The 26,424-nt window shown below is 39.4% G+C and overlaps 1 protein-coding gene across 2 annotated transcripts in view; it reads right to left on the reverse strand.

Annotated features, from left to right (window-relative positions):
- The window catches only part of Fyb1 (FYN binding protein 1), a 141,658-nt gene that overhangs the window by 100,457 nt on the left and 14,777 nt on the right, over positions 1-26,424 (reverse strand). The gene's annotated exons all lie outside the window — the stretch shown is intronic.

Genomic DNA, 26,424 nt, shown 5'->3' on the forward strand with positions numbered 1-26,424 from the left:
CAGCAGCATTACTTTGAGTGCAAGTCTGTCAGGCACACACTATGTATGTGGACTAAGGACTTTCATTGCATTACTAAAAAAAACCACAAGTTGGCTTTGCTATCCAGGAGCTTGTTTCTGTAGCTGGACAACTCTTATATCTCACTTACTAGCTTGTTGAGCTGTTGTTTTTCAGAGACATAGACACGGTCCAAAAATATTTTCAGATATCTTTGTTTTTTTCTTTTACAGTTGGGACTTGGTTGAATCAAAGCCTCAAATTTGAACAAGTTCAATATCATTTCCTTCAAGGATTAACATGATGCTTTGGACTTGAAATATTTGAACAAATGACACCTGGCTTCAACCACACACATACATACATTTTTCACTCAAGAAACTTGGGATTTCAATGGTAGACTCATTCTCCTAATAATGTCATCAACGGAGAAGTGAGCACAGGGCTCTTCACGTAGCGGAAACCCGGAGTAACACCTTCCATTGTGTGCTGTCCTCGAACCCACAGTGTGAGAGAGAACCACTTCCTCTCTATTCCCCCATCACGGTCCCCCATCAACTCAGAGCCTCCCTCGTTTCTTTTCTAAGGAGACTGAGATCTATGCTGATGAGATGAAGTCCCTGGAGCTCTTTGCGGGAACTGAGTGATGCTGACATTTTCTGGGATGTTAACAGCGTGACTGCTGAGCATGGTCTTTGTTCCCTAGTACTGCAGCAAAGAGACATCTCTAACATAAAAGGTTTAGGTCACCATATAACAGTGCATTTTTTCCTTCATTACATACCAAGGACATGTTTTCTTCACATATAATCCTTCTTGAAATGGTGTTAACCAAAGTTGAAGTCAGAAAAAATTACTTGCATTATATTTTTAAAGGAAACTAATAATGTGGAATTGCATCATTATTTGAATATGAGATTTTTATGACTACCCCTCACTAGAGGCTTTCGTAAGTTACAGGGAAACCTATATAATTAAATAAAAATAAAATCACTCAAAGGTTTCTAATAAAATATTAGACCTTACATCTGTTACAGAATCCTAGCTAACACCTCAGTGCTTCTGGATCTTTTATTAAATGTTCAGGATTTCCCCTCACCCACATCAGAGTAATTTTAGGAAAATGATGAACCTGTTAGTGAATGGCTCCTTCTTTGTGTACACGAATACTACGTTATTACTCCCTGATCCTGTGCTGCCCTATTGTGTTACACAAGGAAACTAAACTATGTAGAATTAGTGAGTGAAGGTGGGGGTTTAGTGGAGGTGGAGACAGTCAGTTTACTCTGAGCTCACCACTCCCAGTACTAGTCCTAGTACTAGATATCAGGATTTGTGCCTCTATACCCAGCCAAATTCCTCTTGCAACCTCATGTTATTTACCCTCACCTCAATGCACCCAGTTGAGAAATCTTTCTGAAATCCATCTGATCAGCAAAACATCTGCTTGGAGGCGCTGGCCTCTTTGTGCCTGTCTGTCAAGATGTTTGCTTCTCTTTTCTTACATTATACACTGCATTTACTATCTTTCTTTCATTTTAGCAATAACATTTCTCTACAATTAAAAAAATGACAAAGCTAACATTGTGGTTGTTAAAGAAGAAAGCCACATCATAAAACCAATGGCTAACACAGCCTCCTTTCCAGCAATGATAACCTGGTCGTGGCAGCCACATTAGCTCTGCTCTGCAGTTTAAAGCTTCTGGTGACTTCCTCAGTCACCAGAATGCATTTGGGAATGAAAACAATTGGCCTTGAGTCGGCCTTCAGCACAGTCCTGTTGGTGCCCTTTGCTCTGGATTCTGGGCAGAGTGCGAGGACGGATGGAGGGAGACATCCCTGCTGGCTCAGCAAGGGAGTGAATTTGGCAGCCTAAATGGCTTTGGCCTCTGCCAAGATTAAAGAGCAGCAGATGAAGTTCAAATGAATCTATAGCCTTCTAAAAGCCGGCCATCACCCTGTTCAGTTGTCACGAGCTTTATTTTTAAGTAAATGGCAAACTGATCACAACTCGTCAAAGATGTATATTCCTTGAGTGAGCTATTGTCTGCTGTCAAAAACCTCTCTATTCCCAGACACTTTGATAATTAAGATGAGAATGAATTATGTAGGAGAGGAGAGAAGAAATAGATTCTGCTTATTTTCTTTGACTTTAGCAGTCCCTGCCCCACTTCCCCTTCCTCACCTCAAACTCAGGCTCACGCAAGAAACATTGCCACCTGCTCAGTGCAGGCTGGCTTCCAGTCAATGTGTGAAAAAAGGGTGGTTTTCTTTGCTCTCCTCTGCCCAAGCTCTGCTGACCTCAGCCTCCTTCCTTTACCGTGCTTTCTTCCTCTCAGGGAAGCAATAAACTCTCTGGCTGACATCAAAGAGTTTTTCAGCCTCTGAGCTTCTAAGATTCTAGAAATGCATTTACATTAGGAAAATATAAGGTACCTGAATCGCTTCCAGGAGGTTTTGCTATGTGAAGTTTTTACTAATGGATAAAACCTGGAAGATGCCAATGATCTTAGAAAAGTGGGGACTAAGAACTGTGCTTGTTTCATCCTTCTCCTGGAGTCTCTTTTCCTGATTTTGATATCTGAGGATGCACCCCTAATATGTGAATATTTATTAATGAATCCTACAATTATACATTTTAACTCAAGGCCAGTAGCTTGTGATGGCTCTAGATGTCTGGGTTTCTACGTAGGTAAAATGATGACCGTCTCAATTTCTTGGCTAAAAACTTTACAACCAGAACTACTAGCTCCTTGTGACTTGTAACTAGAGACTTTGCCAGTCAGAACTGCCAGCTAACTTCTGGCTAGGACCTTTCCACTCGGGCTGGTCTAACCACTCTGACTAGTTCAATGTACTTTCTCTGTCTTCCTAGCCCAGCCTAGTACAGCAGAGCTGGCTCCAGCAGTGCCCAGAACTCTCTGAGCCTCCTCCAATTCTGTTTTGCCTGATTCTTAGCTTGTTCTTCATGCAAATAAACTTCACAACAGCACATATTACCATATAAATATATGGTATCTATTTAAAAATATAAACAAAAACAGAAATAAGAGATGAGATTTAAAAAAAAATAGATTTCTAACAATCTTTCTTTATATCTAATGACCTCTTTTGAACCCACGAGGCCATTGGTAAAAGAGCAGAGAGAGAAATTCATAACACTAGGGGTTGGCAAAGACTCAAGGGTGTCTTTCAACAAAACCACAGTGTTCCCTGCTGGCTGGTTCCACCCATTTGATTTGGTTAACAAGTTCCTTTTTCAGCATGGAGTGTGCCCTTAGACCCCTGACTGATCACAGTCTCTCTCCTCACCCTGCTCTGCCCCAGCTGGGTGGCCTCTCTTGGGTCTTCAGAGCAATTTTCTAAGACTTTCACTATTGCTCTCTCGATTAGGTGACCATGTGAAGGATATTTTCCCTGAATATACAACGGGGGTTATAGTCACCCATTCACATGGGACTGACATGAGCTGAGAATCAGTTCAGACTCCTTTCTCTGACTTGGACTTATCTAATTGGCAAGTCTTGGTACTTCTAGTTCCCAAGTGTCCTTTGAATCCTGCCTTTCCTGCCCCTGCAGACTGCCTTTATCACTTCCTGTGTCTTTCGTGGCAGTAGCTTCTTATGGAGTCGTGGTCCTTTAAATTCATCCTTGGCAGGGATGGTAGCAGATCTTTCCATGACCAAAAGGATCATGTATGCTTAAAGTCTCTCACTGGGTCTTCCACCTTTCAGAAAAAACAAGGCAGGAAGGCTTCCTCTGTCCTCTTCATCTCCAGGCCCACATTCATGCCAGCTTCTTCTCTTCTTCAACAGGTGAACACACCTTGTCAGGCTGAGCCCAGATCTTCCCGCCCAACCCCAAGCCTCCTATAATCCTCTCTCTGAACCTCCTAGGGTGCTTATTGCATCACGTGCTAATGTTTTCATGTCTTAGTTCCACTAAAACTTGTCAGGGGGCAGAGTCCACTTCCTGATTCGTCTGGTGTCTTTAAAGTAGTAGTCCTTCAACTTCAGAGTTTATAAATACAATGGGAAGTGCTATGTAAAGTGCAGATTCTAGATTCAGTCCATTTAGAGTACAGCCCAGTAAATCACAAATGTAACAATCTCCCTCCTCCAAGTGGCTTCCATCTGTCGTCCTTAGGACTCAGTATGGTATCAGGAGTCAGGCCTTCGTTAAATATCAAGGACAGCAGGAATTCTCTTATCTTTTCATTCCTGATCCAAAAATTCTTATCAATATGCACCTGGGCAAAGGCCATATCAACCATGCTATTGATATCAGGTCTTTTGCTGAGCTATATCTGGGTGCAGAGAATATAACCCACCTGCAGCTTTTGTGTTCTCTGTCATCTGTCTGTCTCTGTCAATACATTAACAGACACATATGCAAATTCATATATATCATATTTAGTACTAATGGTGAAAAGTCACTATACTTTGTGGAGATGGGAAGGGATTCACAGGGGCTGAGGACAGATGGGACAGAGGGGAGGTGAAGAGGAAGTAATGGGGCCAGGACGTGCTGTGTATATGCACCAGTACCCCATGGTAATTATGTTCATTATTTTTTACAGACATACTAGAAAAAAAAAAAAACAGTTTTGAAAACCTTTTGAAAAAGATGGAGAAACTTGTCTAGATTAAAGGGACATAATAAAAAAGAGACATAATAATCAAATTCAATATGTTTAATCTTGATGGGATCCTGGTATGAACAAATAAAAGTTATAAAGTAATTTTGAAACAATTGGAGATATTTTAATATGGGCCAATTAAATTATTTAAAATTATTATGTTTTGTAGGTCTGATAATACTTTTGTGGTTAACCTGGAGAATATACTTATTCTTAGGTGGGCATATTAAGAATGAGTATATTGGCAAGGGCTTTAGCTTAGTGGCACAAGCACCTGCCTTATATCCTTAGAAGTGAAAACATCATACCACAGTGATATATGTGCACCCATGTTTATAGAAGCACACTTTGTAATAGCCAGATTGTAGAAATAACCTAAGTGTCCACCAACTGAGGAATGGATAAAAAAGATGAAAAAGATGTGGTATTTTTATACAATGGAGTACTACTCTGCTATAAAGAATGATCACACTGAGATATTTATAAATAAATGGATGCAACTCGAGATCATACTCATAAGTGAAATAAATCAATCTCATATGTATAAATACTGTACAGTCTCGATAGTGTAAGAAATGGTAAGAGTACGTAAGAGTTTATAGTAATCATGATTCTCCATTACATTGCTTTGAAGCCTTATAATGTTTCCACTCATTAGTTGGAATGATTTTATCCTGGTTGTTTGATTTTATTATCTGGGATGGTATGAACAGCTATTTTGAAGAAAACAAGCATTATAATAACCAGTGTTGATTTAATATCATCTTGTTTTGAAGTCCTACCATACTTTTGTTCTTCTGTTTCCATTGGTTCTATCATGTTGTATCTTAATTGGATTTTATTATGTGTGGTAGTATAAACAAATTTTTTATGGACAATGAGATAATATAGTAACCATTATTCATTTTCCGTTATTTGGTTCTGAATGTCCTGTAATACTTTCATCCAATGATTTTATGTTATTTTGTTATGTTTGATACTATTGTGTATGAAGGTATGCTCAACTGTTTCAAGGAAAGAGATATTATGGTAGCTACTTAATATCAGGTTGTCTTGTGGTGAAATACCGTGTTGTTTAAATTGTTGTGTTCTGATCTGCTTTGTTATGTCCTCTTATCTTAAACTCTTTAAAATAAAAAAAAAATTTAAAAAAAGCACCTGCCTTGCAAGTTCAGGGTCATGAATTTGATCTGCAGTACAAAAAGAAAAACAAAAAAGAACAAAAAACAATGAATATGTTAAGAATGAATTGTTATGATTTGTATAATTCACATGCAGATCATTCAGAAAATAATGTGTATATATACATATAATCTGGCAAAATCTTAACTATTTAGTATATATCTAGGCAAAGGGGATGAAGATGTGTGCTATATTATTGTTCAAGCTTTTGTATAAATTTAAACTTTTATAAAAGAGGAAATGTAAAAACTATAATGATTCTGTGAAGTCTGATTCTAAGTGCAATAATTCTTCAAGGCCTCTGCAGAGTTTCTATAGTTTGCTATAATTTCTTCCTTCATTGAGGTCACCTGCCAAATCTCAACAGTCATTGATTTGTAACCAACAATGTGCAATTTGTAAGCCTTTGCAATTCTTGTCCTGGTCTCCTCTTCATGGAGCTGTTACTCTTGAAATCCTTAAGCTGACTTAGAGTGTGTTCCATTGGAGACGACCGGCCACCTTGTGAAAGCCAGGTGGAAACCAGAGCCAAGGAGTCTTGGGTTATCTGTATATGACATGTCTATTCTTTGTCACAAAGCCTCGACCATCTCATTAGCAGTGGCCAGAATGGAAAAAGAGGAGAAAGGCTCAGTCAGCAGCAAAGGATGACTTTTAAGTGGAGCAATAACATTATCTCCAACTTCTGGGGTTTGGGTTACTGGCCAATAATCAGGGTGAGCAGAACTGACCTTGGTTGGTAGATTAAGAAGCAACCCCAGGAACCCAGTGGCATCATGACAGCAGCAGTCCTCATGAAGCAGTGGTGGGAAATAGGCTCAGGGAAGCATGTGTCTGTATTTAAACTCGATGCACTTTTCATTCTTCTATGTTAGTGCAGACTTCAATTACAGCACACATAAAATCTTTGCCAGTTCTTGGTGGTGAATATATTGTTGTTATAACTTACATTTTTCTATTTCCAAAATTTCTTACAATCAACCAAAAGATGTTTCAACTTCCCGTGGGACAAACATTTCTGCACAAATATGTACATGGACACGCTCCCTTTGGAAGAGGCACAACATTAGTTTTCTTTTTTCCCCCAGAACTAAAGGAAGAAGAAATAGAATCAGAGGCTTTAGCTTTCTTGAATACTAAGAACTACAGATTTTAATTTTAAATCACTGGGATTAATAATTCCTGATGTGGTATTTTTGCTTAATTCTCTTGCAGGTGGTGAAAGAGGTTAGCAAGTTAAAAGACAAAAAAAGTATGAGCTCTTTCTTACATGTAATTTCCTCCCTTTTTTCTCTGATTCTGGAAGCTCGTAAGACAAAATCCCTCACTGATGATGTAATCTCCCCGCTTTTTGACTTTAGAAACTAACATTTAAAAACACGATTAGATGGCCACTTGGAATTTAGTAAACTGTAGTCTTCTGTCACTATAAAATTATTTTGGTCATTTGTTCGTTCCAATTCTCAGCAATGCATGAAAATAAAATGAGGCAGTCTCTTTTGGTGACAGAAGGTCACATCTCAGCAGAAGAGGACTGAGATGCTGGAACGTTCAGTCTTCTGGATGGGAATGGAACCATGGTTCACAAAGCAGCCTGGAACTCAGGATTCTGGGAAGTGAGCTGAGGTTTTTAGCAGAAAGCGATGGGGTGCGGATAGATTTGAAATGTAGATGATCTGTGAGCCTGGTTGCTATGGTGTTCACCATCCCCTGAGATGGAACTATGGAGATTACTAGATGCCTAAACCTGGGCTCATTTGTCTCTTCAGTCCAGTCCCTACAGTGTGATGAGAGTGGCTGAGAGAGAGAGAGAGAGAGAGAGAAACCTGGAAGAAATTATCAACTACCCAGACCTAATGAAAGGACCACAGAAGCTAACAACTCACCTGAAGGAGATGAGGTTGCAGAAAACCTAGGCAGAATTAAAAGGTATCTGGAATCAAGAGTCTCTCAAGTATCTTGTGATGGTTCCAATATAAGCAAACCCATCTTTTCGTGAGGGAGGCAAAATTTTATTCCCAAAAGATATCTACATCTGAGCCCAGGAACTATGGTTTTGCCACCTTTTATGACAAAGAGGACTTTTCAGGAAAGGGATTAAATTGAGGATGTTGACATAGAAAGATTATATCTCAGATTATGTGGGTGGGCCCAATGTAACTCTAGAGCTCCCTGTATGTGGAAGCAGGAGGGATGCCAGTATCATTTTATATGTCAGCGGAGATATTTCTTTTCATTGCTTGTTTTTTTTTCCTTCCTGCTTTCTAGAGGAATATACTTGGCAAATAAAAAATACATGTATTTAAGATAATATATTATTCTGATATGCATGTGCACTGTGATTATCACAACCAAGCTAACTGATATTATCCATCACCTCATATAACTACTGTTTTGTTTTTGTTTTGTGGTGAGCACAGTTAAGGTCTTTTTCTCAGCAAATTTCAAGTACACCATATATTATTATTCACCGTAGTTATTTTGCTGTGCATTTGATCTCAAAAACTCAATCATCTTCTAATTGAAAATTTGTATTTGCACAGGGAAAACATTAAAAGATTCTTCTGAAATCTTCACTAGCTTCATTTGCTATGGGCTTAGAGAAAAAAGTCTATGTTATTTCTTGCATAGGATCAGTCAGTTTTGAAACAGATAATAAAATAGTTATCAAGTGTCTGTCTGGATCTTCATCCATCAAATATTCTCGTTCCAGTGAGACTCTCCCTGGTGAACAGTAATATTATCAAGATATCTTTTGGATCCTCTGCCCTGAATTTCACCCCTTTTCTGGTTTAGATCAAGCATAACTCCCAGAGGCTGGGCTTTTGGAAGGTGACTGAACAATAGCTGAGTGTGTCCTGGGAGGTCCATCCTGGTCAGAAGAAGTGGCTCGCTGGTGACCTACAGTGGTATCTCCATTCCTGTCTCTTTTTTTCTTTCTCAGCTTCCTGTTTGTCACAATGTGAGCAGGTTTCCTCTGAAGCAGGTCCTTCCACCACGCTGCTTCTGGTTTGAGCCTACCAAACATGGGCTAAAATTTCTGAAACTGAGCCAAAATCAATCATTCTTCTTCCTGTCTAAATTTGTGTTTGGTATTGTCTCTAGTCTTTAGGGCATGGAATATCTAGCAATGATTTTGATGTCTTTGCTGAAAGAGGCGCCCATAGTAGCAAAGCACTCAAAGTCTGAAACTGGGCTATAGCAGATTTCAAACATTACAGAGCAGTGGAAAACTGTCTTCCATAGGAAATCTGTGTTAGAAATATGCAAATTAAAATTGCTCTAGTAGAGGTAGGGATAATGTCATCATTTCTTACTTCCTGACTGCAACTCTCTGATGCACTTTCCTGGAATTCCCAGGACTTCTGCATTGTAGTCTGGTAAAGCGAATAAAATGACCAATTTTCCCAGGTGAATCAGAATAAAAAAGAGAACATAATTATTGTGGTTTGGATCTTAAATATTCCTCAAAGGCCCACATGCTAATGACTTGACTGCCAGCCTGCGGTACTGCTGGAAAATGGCACAATGTTTAGCGGTGGGCTCTACTGGGAGGATAGGTCATAAAAGTAGTGACCTTGAAGAAAAGTGACCTTTCCTTTGTGTCTTTGCTTCGAGGCCATCGTGTGATTATCAGCGTTCTTTGCCACCAGCTCCTGCCATGTTGTACTATCTTCTTACAGGTCCAAAAGCAACATCCCCAAGTGACTGAGGGCTGAAACTTTTAAAATCATAGCCAAAATAAACCTCTCATTTTAAAGTTTTTCCTCTTACACATTTTGATATAGAGACAGAAAGCTGATGAACACAATAAACTTGCACATATAAATTTACATTTTCAAAGAAAACTATGCTCATGTTTCTACGATGCTACTAGTTGATTTTGTTTAGAACAAGAATGAAGATAAAGATAGTCAGGAGAGAGAACCGCTAATCAAGAAGTGCATTTAGGGAATGCAGTGATGAAAGAGAAAAAACAAATACTTAGCTCAGAGCCAAACAGCTGTAGCTGTGACCCTCAGCTTTTGTTGTTCTTGGATTTCTATGTTACCTTGGATAAATCACTTCATTTGTTTGAACCTCAAATTTACAAACTCAATTAGAGAGGCATGCGAAAGCACTTGACACTCTTCTTGGTACGTGGCAGGTATGGAATAAGGGGCTGGTCAGTCCTTTGCATCTAAATATGTTAAGTGCTTTTTGGGTTTAAAGTTAAGTTCTATGTTTATGACAAAATCCCTACTCCCAAGGAACTCAGCGATGTCTGGCAAAACAAATGGTATAATACTATAAAATGCAGAGTAGAGCATCAGATAAGTAGAGTAGTCATGAGACATCATTAAACATCTGAGTGATCCTGAAATGCGATCACTGAAATGAAAGGCAGAGTGAAATCTGGGGAGAGCAGGAACACAAGGTAAGCATTGGAGGGACGTGCTAACAAGGAGAAGTCCTGAGGGGAAGTGTTCTCAGAGTTCTTCCATGATTAGGAGGGGCAGGGACTTACAAAGACTGTTTCTAACACTCGGGAAAGAACCCAGACAGAGAAGACTAAGTTAGCACAGACTCAGCGCATCTCAACTGCACCCCGTCCAGCCCTGGTTCAGTCACGAGACCACGGTAGCCTCACCCAGTTTGTGAGGTCTGAAGAAAGGTCCAGGCAAGGCCGGTCATTGAAGTAAAGACAGGATTTTACATAGATGATGGGACTGGAAAAGTAATTCCAAGCAGTTCAAGACAAAAGAGAGGCTATGGGGACTTCAACAAACAAACAAACAGCCAGCACAGCATCTAACTGGCTGGCGGGCCCTGAGCTTGTGAGAAATGAGGCAGTGTGGTGCAATGCGCAGAGGTGAACTTCCTCTGAAGGAGGGAGACTGAGACATGTGCTTGACAGGACACTCAGACTCACAGACACATAGACACACTGACACACACACGCTCAATTTCCTTGAGTACTCAGCTTTGATCAAAATGAACTTGTATACTTGTATTGAAAAAGAATCAATTTAATATAAACTTTAACAGTATCGTTAGTTCATATTATCTAAAAATGTGTCATGAAATATTAAAACTCTGGAAAGTTACTAGGAAGAGAAGTCGGGGTGATCAGGGCATTAGGCTTCCCGTTCTCTTTGCAATGAACCACAGACGATATGCGGTAGGTTTCAGAAACACTGCTCACGCTCCTTTATTGGAGGTCCAACATCAGCCTAGGCAGCCAAACAGTCCAACCATCTTCCCAAACTGAAATTAAGTCCCCATTTAAAACCATTGTGTGTGCAGCATTTCAAATTAAACATTTTGTGAAACAGTTTGTATGCAACTGGAAAGAGCTAACAAATATTTGTTTGGGCAAATGAATGGTTTGGTTTATATGAGACAAAAGTAAGACTTAGATGTAGATTCCAAAAAACTGTGGGTAATTTGTTGATTGGATGAGAAACCATGGTAAGCGTCGTTAGCGGAGTCTTCTGACCGGTCTACACACAGGGTTCTACTTACTTTCTCTTTCCCTAGTTTGTCACTGTTTAAAGCCCATTTATCTTCTGTCATATTCCACATGCTCTACGTTTACTCTCATCATATTCTAGAGCAGTGGTCTGAATCTTTGATCTTAACACAGCTTTGAGTCCTTAAATATTACTGGAGAATCCCAAAGAATTTTTTATATGGAAATAAAGGAATTTATTAATTCATTAAAAATAATAAATAACTATATTTTAACAAGAATAACACTTATGAAAAATATATTTTCTAAAACATGGGCTTTAGTGAGAGACATGGCACCATTTTACTATTTTGCAAATGTCTTTAATATCTGGTGTAATAAAAAACAGCTGAACCTTCATGCTTGCTCGCCCTGTGTTCAGTCTGTCATGACATATTGTTTTGGATGAAGTATATGAAGACATGGCCTCATACACATACGTAGTTGGAAAAGGGAAGAATATCTTAACAACCTTGTCAAATAATTATGTAGTTTTTGGAAAATTCCACGGAACACATGAAAATGAAAATGAAAAAAAAAACAAGTAATAACTTAATATTACTATGTAGGTTTTTCAGACTTGTGGGCTACACAGAAAAGAGGGGTGATTCCCAATGGTCTTCAGACTACACGTTGAGATCTGCTACTCGGCCTTTTCTAAAGTGTATAATAGGCCAGGTGCATTTCAGGAGATGTGAGGTCTCCTATTCCCTGTGGCATAGACTTCAAGTAAACTTTGGGCTCCCACATGTGTGATGCTCAAGCTTACTTCTGTGTTTACTAACAATGTCTTCCTCTTAACCTATTGGTCACACTCTTATCACTGCAGCACACATGTGTCAGCGGGCCTGATTTTCCTTAGGACTATGAAAAGTCTGGGGAAAGGTCAGTGGTCAAGGGCATTTGTGTTTTTAATTCTACTTGTGTTTGGTTAAGATATTATTGATACTTAACAGGTAGGGAGACGCATTTGTGAATCTCAGTCAATGTGTGTGTGTGTGTGTGTGTGTGTGTGTGTGTGTGTGTGCACTGATTGTGGAACTGCGCCCTAGGTAGTGGGATTTAAAAACTGACTCTGACTCTGTATTGTAGCAAGGAGCTACTCTGGTCTTTGAACTACAAAGAAATAAGTACAAGAATTACACAGTTTGTAAACACAAACTCAAAATTCAAATTTAATTTTCTGGAAAAGAAGAGGCCACTGTGGCTTGTGGGAGGATGAATTGCTTTTCCATTCCTGCTGCAGCCAGGAACGGAGGCAGGGGAGGATGGCGGCCAACAAGCTCAAGCTGAGCGGGGGATTACAAGGAATTCCGAGGCACAGCTTTTCCTTTGCAGTTGGTGCAGGATCTTAATATTTTTCTTGAAAAATGAACAAAGGTGACACTTTTACCCTTTGGGTTTAGAAAGGGGTCAGTGAGTATTTGAAAAATAAATAACTCTTGGCTGATTTGATGCAGATGTCATTTACAGCTGTGCAAGCAGGGGCAGAGCGGATGTCAACAATGTGCCACAGATTTACATTTCGCATACTGGCAGAATTCATGAGACGTAGATGGCTGTTCACAGAACTGTTTCTTACTGCTGTTGCTTAAATCTTTACCTTTTAAAAAATACTCCGATGCCAGAAACTGAGTAGCTATAGGAGCTGCCAATTTTACTGCATGCTGCTTGTAAAACATTTTTGAGCACACATGTTGCATCGAATGAACAAACACTGAATAAAATCTTAAGGCATGACAACTGTAAAACACATGTGGAAACTTGTGGTTCATGATCATTAGGTGCTGTTATGGTTTAAATATGCAGAGTCCCCCAGAGACTCAGGTGTTGAAGACTTGTACTGTAAGGCCGCAACGTGCAGAGATGGGACCTCGCAGTGATTTGGTCCTGAGAGTGCTAATTTCTCTGGCAGAACAATCCATGATGCGTTTGTAGCCGAAGGGGTGATTAAGAGGAAGGGCCCGCTTGGGGGAAGCAGGTCTCTGGGAGCACATGTTGGAAAGTGTGTCTTGACCATGACCTCATCCTGGCCTCACTGTCCTTCTTCCTCTGCCTCCTGTCCACCGGGGATGGGCTGCCTTGAGCTTCCACAAACTCCCTGCCATGATGCTCTGCCTCACCGCAGGCCCAGAAACAACAAACGATGCAACCGTGGACTGAAACTTTTGAAGCACTTTCAGGTGCTTTGGCACAAAGATGGAAAGCTGACTAATGCCACTGCCATAACGGACCTCAAACACGTATAGCATCAAACATTTTCCTTCAAAATAAGCAGTAACAACAACAACAAAACCCAAACTGTTGCTAAGTTTCAGGAACAGTGCTGTATAATATTTTGCACAAGTTTTTGTAATGACAGAAATATGCTGCAGTATTTCTGTGTGTTCCAGTGTGGTAGCCACTAAGTGCATCTCACGAGCACCTAAATTATGGTGAGTACAGCTAAAGAAGTGAAACTTATCCCATCCCATCCCATCCCATCCCATCCCATCCCATCCCATCCTGAGATGTCATGATATCCAGTTGTCCCTAGACTCCTGGATGCAGCCTTCTAAGTGCCTACCCTATTGTCCTGTGGCCCTGCACTTGGCTTGTTTAATTTTAGCTAATTAAAGTTTAAAGGGACTACATGCAGTTATTGTATTGGACAGCACGGTTCTAGGGAAAAGGAGCCAATGTTATCCATTTGTTTTCCAAGCCTCTCAGGCACTAAGTGAATTCTAAGTGTGCCATGAATTTTAAAACATACGTTTACAGAAACTGATACTGTCCTCATAGTTATAAAACTCAAACATGGATTAATACGAAAATTGATACAGTGCTTCCTGTACTCCAAAGTAGAGAACAGATTTATAAATAATCACTGAAAGTTTCATGAGACCAGAACTCTAATTTAAAGAGATTGGTATGTTTTAGAAAGCCTACCGGACATTCTGTACTTTAATAAATATAGAAAGAATTGGAATTTTTGATAGTGTACTAATCTATAAACTGACAATTTTAATTATTAAGTAATTGGCAAAAGAGTGAAAGAAAATACAGAAAATAAAAACTGTTAGTATAAATCTGACCTCTTGGGGATAGTGTGATGTGGCAGTGTGACTCAGAGGAACCACAATGCTTTGGCAAGAATTCAGAAATTTGTATCTAAAAATTGTAGAGGATACAAATTTTACAGTCAAAATCCCTAGTATAGATGGACAGATGAAGATCGATATAGCCAGCTATATAACAATGAATGAATCAGAGAATTATAAAGAATAATCTAAGGATTACAACAGGATAATAAATTATTTGCTAAATACAAATTTTCAAAGAAACATCAGTTCAGAAGATTCTATGCTGCGAAATCAGGCTGAGATTCGAAGACTTACTTTTCTGCAACTTAATATTTCTCCCTGGTCAAGTTACTTGACCTGAGTTTCAATCTTTTCATCTGCACAACAGGGGTGGTATTATTTAATATAAGATTGCTGTGAAGACTGACACATGACCCAACGCAGAGCAGGTGCTCAAGATTACAGGATTCCTCAAGTAGTTCCGACCCTTAAATACTGCCACCAGGATCTTTGGAAGCAGAGCAGGTATACGACTTGTGACAGTGTTGGTAGTAGGTAGCAAACAATGAACTTAATTAGAACGGACATTTTTGGAAGAAATAAAAAATAAATTTTCTGACTAAGATCAACATACGTAATCTCATTTCCTTGAAATCCTGATGAAAGAATTGGGATTTGACAGTCACAGGTAATTAGAAACAATTGTAGACATATGCCACAAGCAGTAGTTGTACAGACCAGTCAGTGACACCAAAGAACAGTACAGACATCTGGGAGACTGTTAGAATGAGCCATGTAGGAGCTGCTGTTTGGTTTTGGCTACCACAGTAGCTGCAGAAAGGAAAACAGAAGGGCAAGTGGAAGAAAGAATGGAAGCAAGCTGAGCTTTTCAGCCCGGGTGCCCAGGAGCTGGTACGGAGATCTCGACCCTCAGAGACTCTGGGAGCTGCGCAGAACACCATGTTCAAACAAGCAAATCTTTCCAGACATGAGCAGTCTTTCTGCTGCTGTTCACTCAGCTAACAAAACACTGTTTCCTTTATTGGACGTGACATGGAGAAGTTCTGATAATCACTGCACCAAGGTGTTTAGTACCAAATTGGATAAAATGACAGAAGGGATGAGCGGAAAGGACTACAACACTCTTATTGTTCAAGACAGATGGGAGATGCGGATGATGGCAGAGGTGGGGAAGGAACTGCTTTGGAGAGTTTTATTTGAATATTTCAGTTGCTGTGACTATGAAGTATTCATGTAATGAAATAATTGGAAGAACAAGACTGGAACAAACATAAGAAGTTCCTTAGATACAAATGGCATCTATGTCAATAAGGAATACTGTCAACTGTATTTGGCTAAAACATCCCTTGGAGAGTAGGGATTAACAGGGCAGCATGAACCTATCCCGAGCTCCTTTGCCTTTAGGTATGTTCTCTTAATTATTTCCATCCTTGCCTTAGATAAAAATATAGAATCACTCTGACATTAATTAATCCTACGGATGCCGCTTTAATAATTTGGAAGTATGCAGTTTAGTGGCAATAAGGACATCCATGTGGTTTATTTTTATCTGCTCAGTTTAGGACAATATCAGAAAGGTATGAGGGCGAGGCTTTGAGCTATATTTACCTCTCACTTCTCACAGCGGAGCTTTGACCACAACCTTGTCTGACACATGAAACCCTCCCTGTGGGGAAGCGCGTGAGATGCGCCTTCTTGGTTACTCAGCTTGCTCATAGGGACTGGAGTTTCAGGGGCTCACTCTAAAGGAGGGTTTAGCACCCCAGGGTCTCCTATGAGCTTGGAGATAGGCAAAGTAAAAGTGACAGAAGCTTCCATTTGCTCCTGAGCCCTGGAGCTGTATGTTCTCAGGTCAGCTCATTTCCCCACCTTCTCTTTATTCCCACCTCTATCCCGACCACTTCCTCCCTGTCTTGTTCCTGAAAACCTGGAGTGATGGAGGTGGTAAGGTCAGAGGTCAAGTTTGGATGTGTGGGGATGCAGTTCCACCTGATCCTTTGTGCTCATTTCAAGAGTGGCTCTTGGCAGGTGAAGGAAGTGGGCTCTTCCCCACCTCTGCCATTGGTTGAGTGGGCTGTGACCTGCACAACCCTAACAGGTCATTCTCTACCTACAGATGATACAGATGGCTCCAGGAAGAAATACCCTATTTGAAAAGCAGGTGAGCTGGAAAGAGTCTTAGGGTTTTGACTCATCTGCATTCTTCCTGCTACAATTCAAGCTTTTCTTTTTGCTGGAAGGGATCTGTTTATTACCATTTAAAATGAAAGTCTCTTGCAAAATACATTAAAGCCCAAAAGGAAGTTTTATCAGGATGAGGATTTTGCATCCCTTTCTTAGCTGTATTTTCCCCCATTTTCCAGCCATCCTGAGGGTGTGCTCCTGAGATGTCTCAGGACTCTTTACATTGTTATTTTACATTCCAGAGCCTCAATCACCTCATTGTTATTGTTTTCTTTTTCTGCTGTTGAAATAACGTCAACTCTCCTAGCTAGCCTCAAATGTTTTCAGTCTGTCAACAATTTTCCCAAAGTTGTCAAGTGCTAGAGTCCAGAATTAAATCATAAAAGATAGGCATCTGATCTATCACAATTCTGAAGTGTGTGTGTCATACACACACACAGAAAGAGAGAGACAGAGAGAGAGAGAGAGAGAGAGAGAGAGAGAGAGAGAGAGAGAGAGAGAGAGAGAGAGAAGCTTCTGATCTGTATAGGGATCACATTTTACTAACTCAAAATTATATGAATATTTATGGTCAAAATGTCTGCCTAGCTCTGCACTAAACACATAGTTAATAAATGTCTAAATGTCCATCAGTGTTCCTGAGATCATTTCAGGGGTGTTGAGGTGGAGTGGATGGAGAGCATAACTAATCAGCCTTTCCTGAGAGACAAAATCGTAAGAGGATGGTTGTTAGGTGAGATCTTCTTGTGTACTGTGGGATGGGTTCCAGCTGGGAATTCCCTGTTGTCCCTAAAGGCCCAGAGAATCCTTTGTAGAGAGAAAAGGGAGGAGTGCATGGACGGAAACTTGAGGGGAGGGGCCTTTGGTGGGGAGATCCAGAAGGGATGAGGAGGAAGAGGCTGTGTGTGTGTGTGTGTGTGTGTGTGTGTGTGTGTGTGTGTGTGTGTGTGATAGGCAGTGCTATTAGCTAACAGAGGCTCCTTCTTCAAAGCAGATTTTCTTATAGGTCTTAGAAATGGTGTTTTGTCTATTATTATTAGAAATTTCTCAGTAGCTCATTTGTGCCAAGGGGAGAAAGAGAAGGCTTAGTTTCTTTCCCTTCTGTTTCATTTTGCCCAGCCTAATCTAGCGAGAAAAGTAAAGCAGAATCCCTCTGTTCGGGGTGGACAGGTGACATAGGGGACAAGAATAAGAAAACCTTGGAGTTACTGGAAAACAGAAGCAAATGACAGGGACCTCAGTGCAAAGAGAGGTAATGAGCCCTGATTTGCTTTTCATGATCGTAATTCTTCACACTACACTATGATTTTGGAGATTTAAAGCCTCAAATATAAGATATATCTTTTCCCTTGTATGCTAAGCAGCGAATAAGAGGGCCCATACTGTTCAATCAACATCATACTGTATGTTTACAATTGAACTTGACTACAACTTGCTAACTCCTTTCCATCAGAATGAAAACTTGACCCAAGTAGCTGATTATCCCCACAGTTCCTGTCACAACTCTTTCCTTGGGGAAGTGGAAATATTATTTCCTCCCTAAGTGAGGACCCTAAGCCATACCACCGTTTACTCTTTCACAAGTCCTCCTCTCTTACGTGCTACAAGCTACAATTCTGAAAGGTGAAAAAACTTTCATAGTAAAAAAAAGTGAAAATTAAAAGCACGCAAGGAGGAAGCAGGTTATAAAATGTACAGTATATGCCGACACGGGCATGTTACCTGGCTACGAAAAAGTGTTACAGAGTGAAAGAAGCAGCTCCTCATGCCACAGAGCTTTATGACAAATGGTGTGACAAGGAGGAGGAGAACGAAAATAGAATCACTTCATTCAAGGCAGGACAAAGCAGAGGTTTAGAGCCTGAGCCTTGGAGGCGGACTGTCTGCTACGATCATTGTTAAGGGCTGATGTGCCTTGATGATCCCATCTAAAAATGGGAGTAATGTTGATAATGGTAGCTCTGTGCACAGCACTGAGGACAACACAAAGTGCTTAAGTTTAAATACACTCCCGAAAGATGACTGGCACAAAGATTACTTTCTTATCTGCTTGTGGGTTTTCGACGACTTGTAAGATTTCCAGGATGGAGGCACAGTGCTCAATGCTTTCCTGTCAGATAGGCTCACTTAATACTCATCCATGCCTACAAAGGTATTGGCTGTGACTGCCTCCATTCTACAGGGAGAGGACTGGGGCCCTCAGAAGGAACAGCTTGCTCAAGGGGAGGCAGATGCAGAAAGACAGAAGCTCCGTGCACACGCCCTTCCCCTGGGTGAAGAAGGTGTCAGACAAAAGATTCCCCAGACGCTGAGTGGACAACCTGAGTGCTAGATGCAAAGACCTGATAAGTAATGGGGCTCATGGTTTTATTCTTGCTCTGAAAGCCCTGATCATACATGGATTTTTAATATACACATATTAAAACACGAAAAAAAGTGAGATGGATAAAATGAGCTTTATTTTAAACCCCCCTGTGTTGTTCTATTACAATGTCCTCCCTTATCTCAATCTCCTCCCCCCCTTTTTAAAATTAATATATTTTCTCTCTTTTTTAATTAAGGGAAAACTAAATTAAAAATAATGGGACATATTATAGTAACTTTTTTGTTGTCCTATTAACCTGACTTGAGCCCCAGTATTGCTCTCCCCATCTTGTTCTGTCTGATTATTATATATTCTATTTTGTTTGATAGCATCAAGTTTGAGGGTATAGGTAACCACTTTGAAGGCAATAAGATATACTATGATACCCAATATGGATTGATTATTATCCTTTTTTTGAAGTCCTGTAAAGTCCTCAGTGTAGGTTTTATTGGTTTTGTTCTGTACTGTTTTGATCAATTCTATTATGTCCGATGATATAGACAATTCAGTTTAAAAATAGCAAGAGGCACAATGGTAACCACTTTTGATCACCTGGTACTCTATTTTTGCATTATGTGCTATGCCCACCCTTCTGTTCTAACTGACTCTGTTTTGCTTAGTCACATTTGGTTTTATTCTCTTCAAAAAAGTAATAAGAACCGTGAGAGTAATAAAACCCTAAAAGTCCAATTGTTACTGTAAAAAAGAGAGGAAAGTAAGGTGGACTAAGGGATATAACCGCAGGTATGTTCGAGCGTGTAAGATGGAAAACCATATAACGGAGCTTTTGTTGGATCATTGAATGGGACTGTCTCCAATTTCACTGTATGAATGTCCACTTTATATGCTTTAATTTAGTAATATGGACAACTGTTTCTGGGAAGATAATATGTAACCTATTAACTGGTAATTTCGTACTGTATATATTTTTTTCTTGAAATACTGTATTATTTGTACCCTTTTACTGCATTGTTTTTTTATGTCCTTTCTCTTTTTTCTCTCTTTAAATAAAAAAATAAAAAATAAAAGTCAATGCCAAGAGGATATAAGGCATTTTGAAGTAATTTACCTTCAAAGGCTCTTAATTCTACATGGGCAAAAAGAGCTCCTAAAATCGCCAATATTTTGGTTGGAACTTCAAAGGGAAGTGTGTGTGGAAGGTTTGCTTTGATACCTAAATGCCATGAACATAGTTTCAGAGTGCTGGCCAACTTTGAAATCCATGTCACCAGCCGAGATTCTTGAACGTTATCGAAACTGATATCAAACTATTTTGGATCCTTATTCTACTGGCATTTCAGCCTCTGAAGAATGTCGTTAGGGTCACATAATTTTCCGTCTGTCTTTTGTGTAACTGATATTTAAAGTTATCCATGCCTAAATACAACGCAAGTTAACTTGGCAGCTGAGGATTCACGTAGACCACAAGTAACCAATGTGTTCTCATAAAGGCAACATTAACAGATTTAGTAAAGGTCAAAACAAGTAGGTTGGACAAATGGTCACGGATTCCCCATCAGTGCATTTAGAAGAATGTGCCTTTTTGACTCTAATTCTCATAGATTCTGTTAAGTGAACTATAAAAATATGTGAACAAAATAAGGTTGCCAGTTATATTTTCTCCAAAGAGAGCAGTCAATATCTAATGGGAAGATTGTACATGTGGGATTGTACTAGAAGGCTATTTTATCATTCGTCATTTGTCGAAGAGCTATGAATCAAGAGAAGGGAATTATATATTGGAAAAAGTTTGAATGGCATTAGTGAACCTATTTGGCTGGTAACCACTATTAACTAAGATTCTCACACAAATGGGTACCAAATTAGGGGCTTTTAAATTAGATGAAAATCTGTCAACAATCTTTCTTAAGGACTGCCATATTCAGTTCTTTTCAGAGTTCTTAGGAGTTAGAAAAGCCTCAGAAAAAGTGATCCTTAGGCTGTGGGTGTAGCTTAGTGATACAGTGATTGCCTGCTATGCATAAATCCCGGGATTCAATCCCCTGCATCTCAAATAAAGGCACAAAAAAACAGTGACTGTGAACTGGTAAAATGCCAGCTTTTCCTGGATGGAAAAGTCATGCTAAATCTTTTAAATATTCCTTTTAACAAAGATACCATTGGTGACACTGTTTAGTGCAGCACTGTCCAATGCGGTAGGCACCACCAGCCTTGTGTGGTTATTTGAGTTTAAATTTATGCAAACAAAGTTAAATAAAAAAAATTCAGTTCCTTGTTCGCAGTAGTCAAATTTTAAGTACTCAATAGCCACATGCATCGAGTGGCTGTGGTCCTGCACGGTGCAGTCATGTGCACTCCATCAGCAAGGAAGTTTCTAATGGCCAGGGTGGGGCCAGCTGAGCAGTGGAAAGACCCCAACCTGGGGACAGAAATAGTGGCCAAAGAGCGGGGACTGTACAGGTCATATTGTGATTTCAGGCTTAAGTCCGTGGACTAGGCATTAGCAAACTTTTTGTAAGGGTCAGACAGTAAATGGTGTTGACTTCTTGGACCACATGTTCTTTGCCAATTCAGTTCAACTCTGCCAGTGTAGCAGAAAGGCTGCCATAGACCAGACATAAATGAATGAGTGTGGCTGGGTTCCAGCAACACTTTATTTGTAAAATACAGAAAATGGGCTGGATTTGGCCCATAAGCCATAATATGTTGACCCCTGCGTGAGGCCAATAGGAGCCATGTGTGGGTGAAAGCCAGAAAGTCACATAATTAGATGTGTGCTCAGAAAGATCATTCTAGTAGCAGAGTGAGGATAGATTTAAAGAGTGTGAGAGGCAAGACTATAACAGTCTGGTCAGAGAGGATTAGGGCCTGAATTCTGAACACAGTCTGTTAAATAAGGTCCAAGAAAAAGCAATGTTATGTGTTTATAATTAGGTTCCAGGTGCTGCTAGCAACAGAAAAACACAAAATGAAAAGATACTGGCTACATTCACTAAGTTACAAGAGGAGGACAAATCTGATACAAGATAACTTCTTTATGGAGAGAGAGAGAGAGAGAGAGAGAGAGAGAGAGAGAGAGAGAGAGAGCTAGGAAAGGCAGGCAGATTTGTGGGTGTCAAAGATGTTTCATATCACTTTCAAAGTGGAAAATGTATGTTCAAAGCAGACAAAGACTAAGTCCTTTGACAAAGGACTTGTCAAAGCTGTGGGGAGGAAAGTAGAGAAAATGGTACAATATTGCAGGAATCAAGGAAAGACTTGCAGATAAGACTAAAAAGATTTCATGAGGTTTGATGATTACAAAGTATTTCTAAACCTTTATTTATAATATACTTTGTAATGCAAAATAAAACAAAAATCACCATCAAAGTGTAGAGAACCTCTCTATTTTTTTGGTGCTAAGTGTTAGAATTACTTGAGGTCAGGGGGATAATTAGCATCCTTTGACTCTTGCCTCATAAATGAGATGGTCCAGCAATTATTCCTTTTGGAGGTTGGGAGGCAGGTGAATTCACTTCTGGGGTGATAGTCATGCTGGCTTGTCACAGGTTAGACCTGAAGCAGCTTCCAGAAGCTCACGTGTTGGATGGTGATTACAGCATGTGGGCACCGTAGTGACCATGTAAACTGTGCTGTTAGGAAGTGGAGCCTGATCGGAGGAGGATTGCGGAGTGTCTCCCCTGGAAGGGTGCATCTCCCTGCTTGGTTTTGCCTTTCACTATCTACTTCCTGGCCATCACTGAGGGTGACTTGGTTACTTCTCTCTCATTACTGAGACAGAATATCCAACACCCCAGCGTTAAAGGAGGAAGGTTTATTCTGACTCACAATTTGTGAAGGTTTCAGTCCATCATCAGCTGGCTCCAAAGCAAGGTAGCAGGGCAGGGGAGCATCAGAGAGGAGGAACTGTTCTTGGTGGGCAGAAGGCAGGAAGGCAGCAAACCAGTGACGTAGGAAGTCCTCTTGCTGTCCCTTATATTCTATCCACACCAAGGGGGGGGGGGCACCGCCTTGCTGCCGGCATCACACACTCTAAATCCAGCCACCTCTGAAAATCTCCATCTATGCCTGCACGAGGCAGCCGGAAGATCTCTAGACACGAGCCTCAACCCGGGAGCATCTTTTCTCTGCCGTGCCCATCCATCAGCCATTGTGGCCAGCTGACCATGGCTGCAATCTTCAGCCAAAATAAAGCTCCCCTCCTTTAAATCGGTGTCAGGTACTTCATCCCAGCAATGAGAAAGTGACTAAGACAGGACTTCTTGGGTAAAATGTATTTGTTGAGTGCTGGGAAGTAGATACCTTTTGTGATATAGACTTCTGTTTCAGAAGTAAGTAAAACCAAAAATGGTAAACTTCTTAAAGCCAAGGGTTCCAGAGCTTCTGTAATAACTGTTCTTGCTACATCCATGTTTTCTTCTGAAGCCACCATAATAAGTGAGCTAAGAACAGCTTTAATAGGACTTGCGATTTGTGAGTATTCCATTTCACAATTTAATGGTCAAAGGGTTAGTCATTCAATGGACGTGTTTCAAGTGATGATTTATAGTCCTTTTGGAAGGGATTTACAGCTGGAAAATACTTTACATACCTTGTGAATGATTGTATCACGCTCAGCATGAGATGATTTGCCGCTTACAGTCTGCTATTTTTTAAAAACTTTTAGTAATTTATTTAATCAAATATTCCCCATGATTACTCTGTACTCTTTTTAAAGGAAATTTTCAGTTTTTATTTTTTATTAGTACATATTTCTAATGCATAATGATTACATCCCTTATGGGGAATTGGTACACAAACAGGACACATTTTTATTCTTTTTTGACCCTTTCCTCTCCCCTACATCTTTTAATTCCCTTCGCATATAAGACATCTATCTTCCTACTTCTTATCTTTTTCTTTTTATTACTTAACCTTTCTTATTTTGTTCTTTATATTTTGAGTTTCTCAAGTAAGATAAGTCATGATATATTAAAGCTGCACGCTTGATTTATTTCACTTAACATTATGGTCTCAAAGTGTACTATTTTTCAACAAATGACTCAAATTAATCCTTCTTTATGGTAGAGTAGTACTCCAATATATGAGAAACTAAGTAAACAGGAAAACAAGCTCATGATTTTCAAGAATGTGTTTTTTGGGAGTAAGAATTAGTATTTGATCCCAAAGGGACTGCTCACGTTAGGTGTGTTTTCCCTCTATTAGCCAAGAAAAGTAAAAGTAAAGTGAAATGACCTTAACAACAACACTAACATCAACAGCCTTCATTTCGAGTGATCAACGAGCTCACTGGGAAAGACAGAAATTCCTTATTAATCAGAAGTACAGTTGCTGTGCCATGAATTTATTCCCTAGGCTGCTCCCGCCCTTCCTGGCCAGACCATGTCCTAACTTGAAAAATCACTGAGAGATGCAGAGTCATTTGAGCAGGTGGCAAAAATCTGTGAAGGTCCAGTGTAAAAAGCAAACGGATTCTATGTAGATCAGTACTAAAACAGAAAGCCAGATACTGTGCACTAGTCTATTGCTTACAGAGATAATTACAGGTAGAATTATAATTGGTGTTTTTAAAGAACTTAATAAAATTAGCCAGGCATGGCAGTGCAAGCCTATAATCCCAGAACTCTGGAGTGGCTGAGGCAGAACTGTGTGACGCCAGCCCGGGCAGTTATAGACTTAATAAGACTCTGTCTCAAAATAAAAGGTAAACAAAAAAAGGGCTGGGGATGTATTTCAGTGGGGATGTAGCCCCAGGTTCAACCCTCAGTACTGCGAAGTAAGTAAATAAATAGGATTTAATAAATTCAGTAAAGAATTGACTCAGAAAATATAAGCCGAGATGTCACAAAATACAGGGAAAAAGAGTGGCAAGGACAGAAAGAATGAGACAGACACGCTCTATTATATAGTAGAATATGTTATAATAATTGAAAAGCTGTGACAGTGACACAAAGATAAATACAGGTGTCTCAAAAGAAAGTCATAGGGGGCCCGGGGTTTAGCTCAGTGGCACAGTGCCTGCTTGGTAAGCAAGAGGTTATGATTCAATTCCCAATACCAAAAAAAGTCACAATAATTTAATAATCCAAAAATAACAAAATTGGAGAAAGATAATATCTAAGTAGATGTTATTTGAGTTGCCCAATTTTTTTCCTACATCAAAATAAATTTCAAATATAGAGTTAGAAAAGTAAGTAAAGACTATAATATTTATCCACAAAGATAAAAATGACTTTTAAAGAAATCACCAGCAGAAAGGTCAAATACAGATAAAAGAGAAAAATCTGCTATATAACAAAAAATACAATGTAATGGAAAATGTATCTAATATTCATGCAAATGAGATACAATATGAATACTAAATTAAGAATTTATATATGATAGTGTCACTTAGGTGCAGATAAATTTCAACCAATAAACTCTGTGGAAAGAAGTTTCAAAATTAACCTAATATAATGGAAAGTATTAGATTTCAAAGGAAATTTATTTTAAGACACTTCTTTATCATCGTGTCACTTATTAAGAACTCAACCTGGAAAAATTTTAAAACTTCATTTGTAAGTTGTATACATTCACAAATAATAAAAATGCAACTACTTTGATCACTTCTAGGATTTTAAGGAAATGATTCAGTGTAAGAAAACAACTACCAATTATATACATATAAATGAAATGTTTATTTCAAATTTTCTAAGTGGAAAAAAATCCTGGCATCAATGAAAGCAAGTAATTATTGTATCTTTACTTCATGTGACATGTTAGAGTCACTGAAAGGATTATGAATCGTGTAGGGCACTACAGAAGAATGTTTATGAACTAACCCTAGGTGAAAAAATGCTATGATAATTTAATGAAAAAAACACACTTGTGCATATAGATGGGCGGGTCATATCATAAGAGGGAAATAGCTATGGCGGTGAATTGTTTTTTTCTCAAATATTCCTTGATATATTTTGGATCACAGACACAAAAAGAAAAAGTCCCTGATGCATAAAAACAAGGAGAGACACAGAAAACAATTTGTACAAGTTCCTCCCAAGTATTTTAAAAATGATCAAAGTATACATCTTTCTAGGAGGGCTTATAATATCAATTTAGTATCATTAACTAATAATCTGGTACTAACTAACCTAGTAACATCTACATGGAGAGATTTAGAAAGATCCGATCCACACCAACCAGAAAACAGAAAGCTCCTCTGTGTCTCCTCTCTGCTGACGGCTGGTGGCTTTTCTTTTACCCTGGCCTGGAGCACTAGTGGGGAGAAAGAGCTCAGGCCTGAGCTCTGGAGCCAGCCAGTCTATCTTTGATCTTTCTGGTTGCTACTTAACCTGCCTCTCCTTTGGTTTCCAAATTCATAAAATGTGGTAAAGCAGTACATTTCCTAGGGATATTATAAAAATGTAACGAGTTGATATTTATAAAATACAACATTATCTGGAACAGAGGACTTAGTAAAATGTTAGCTATTGTTATTGTTATTCTATTTCTTTTTTTCCTAAAATACAAACAGTTGAAAAG

The sequence above is a fragment of the Cavia porcellus genome, unplaced genomic scaffold (genome assembly GCF_034190915.1).
Source record: "Cavia porcellus strain 051 isolate PalLab524CR breed Dunkin Hartley unplaced genomic scaffold, mCavPor4.1 scaffold_11, whole genome shotgun sequence".
In the NCBI taxonomy this organism is placed as follows: domain Eukaryota; kingdom Metazoa; phylum Chordata; class Mammalia; order Rodentia; family Caviidae; genus Cavia; species Cavia porcellus.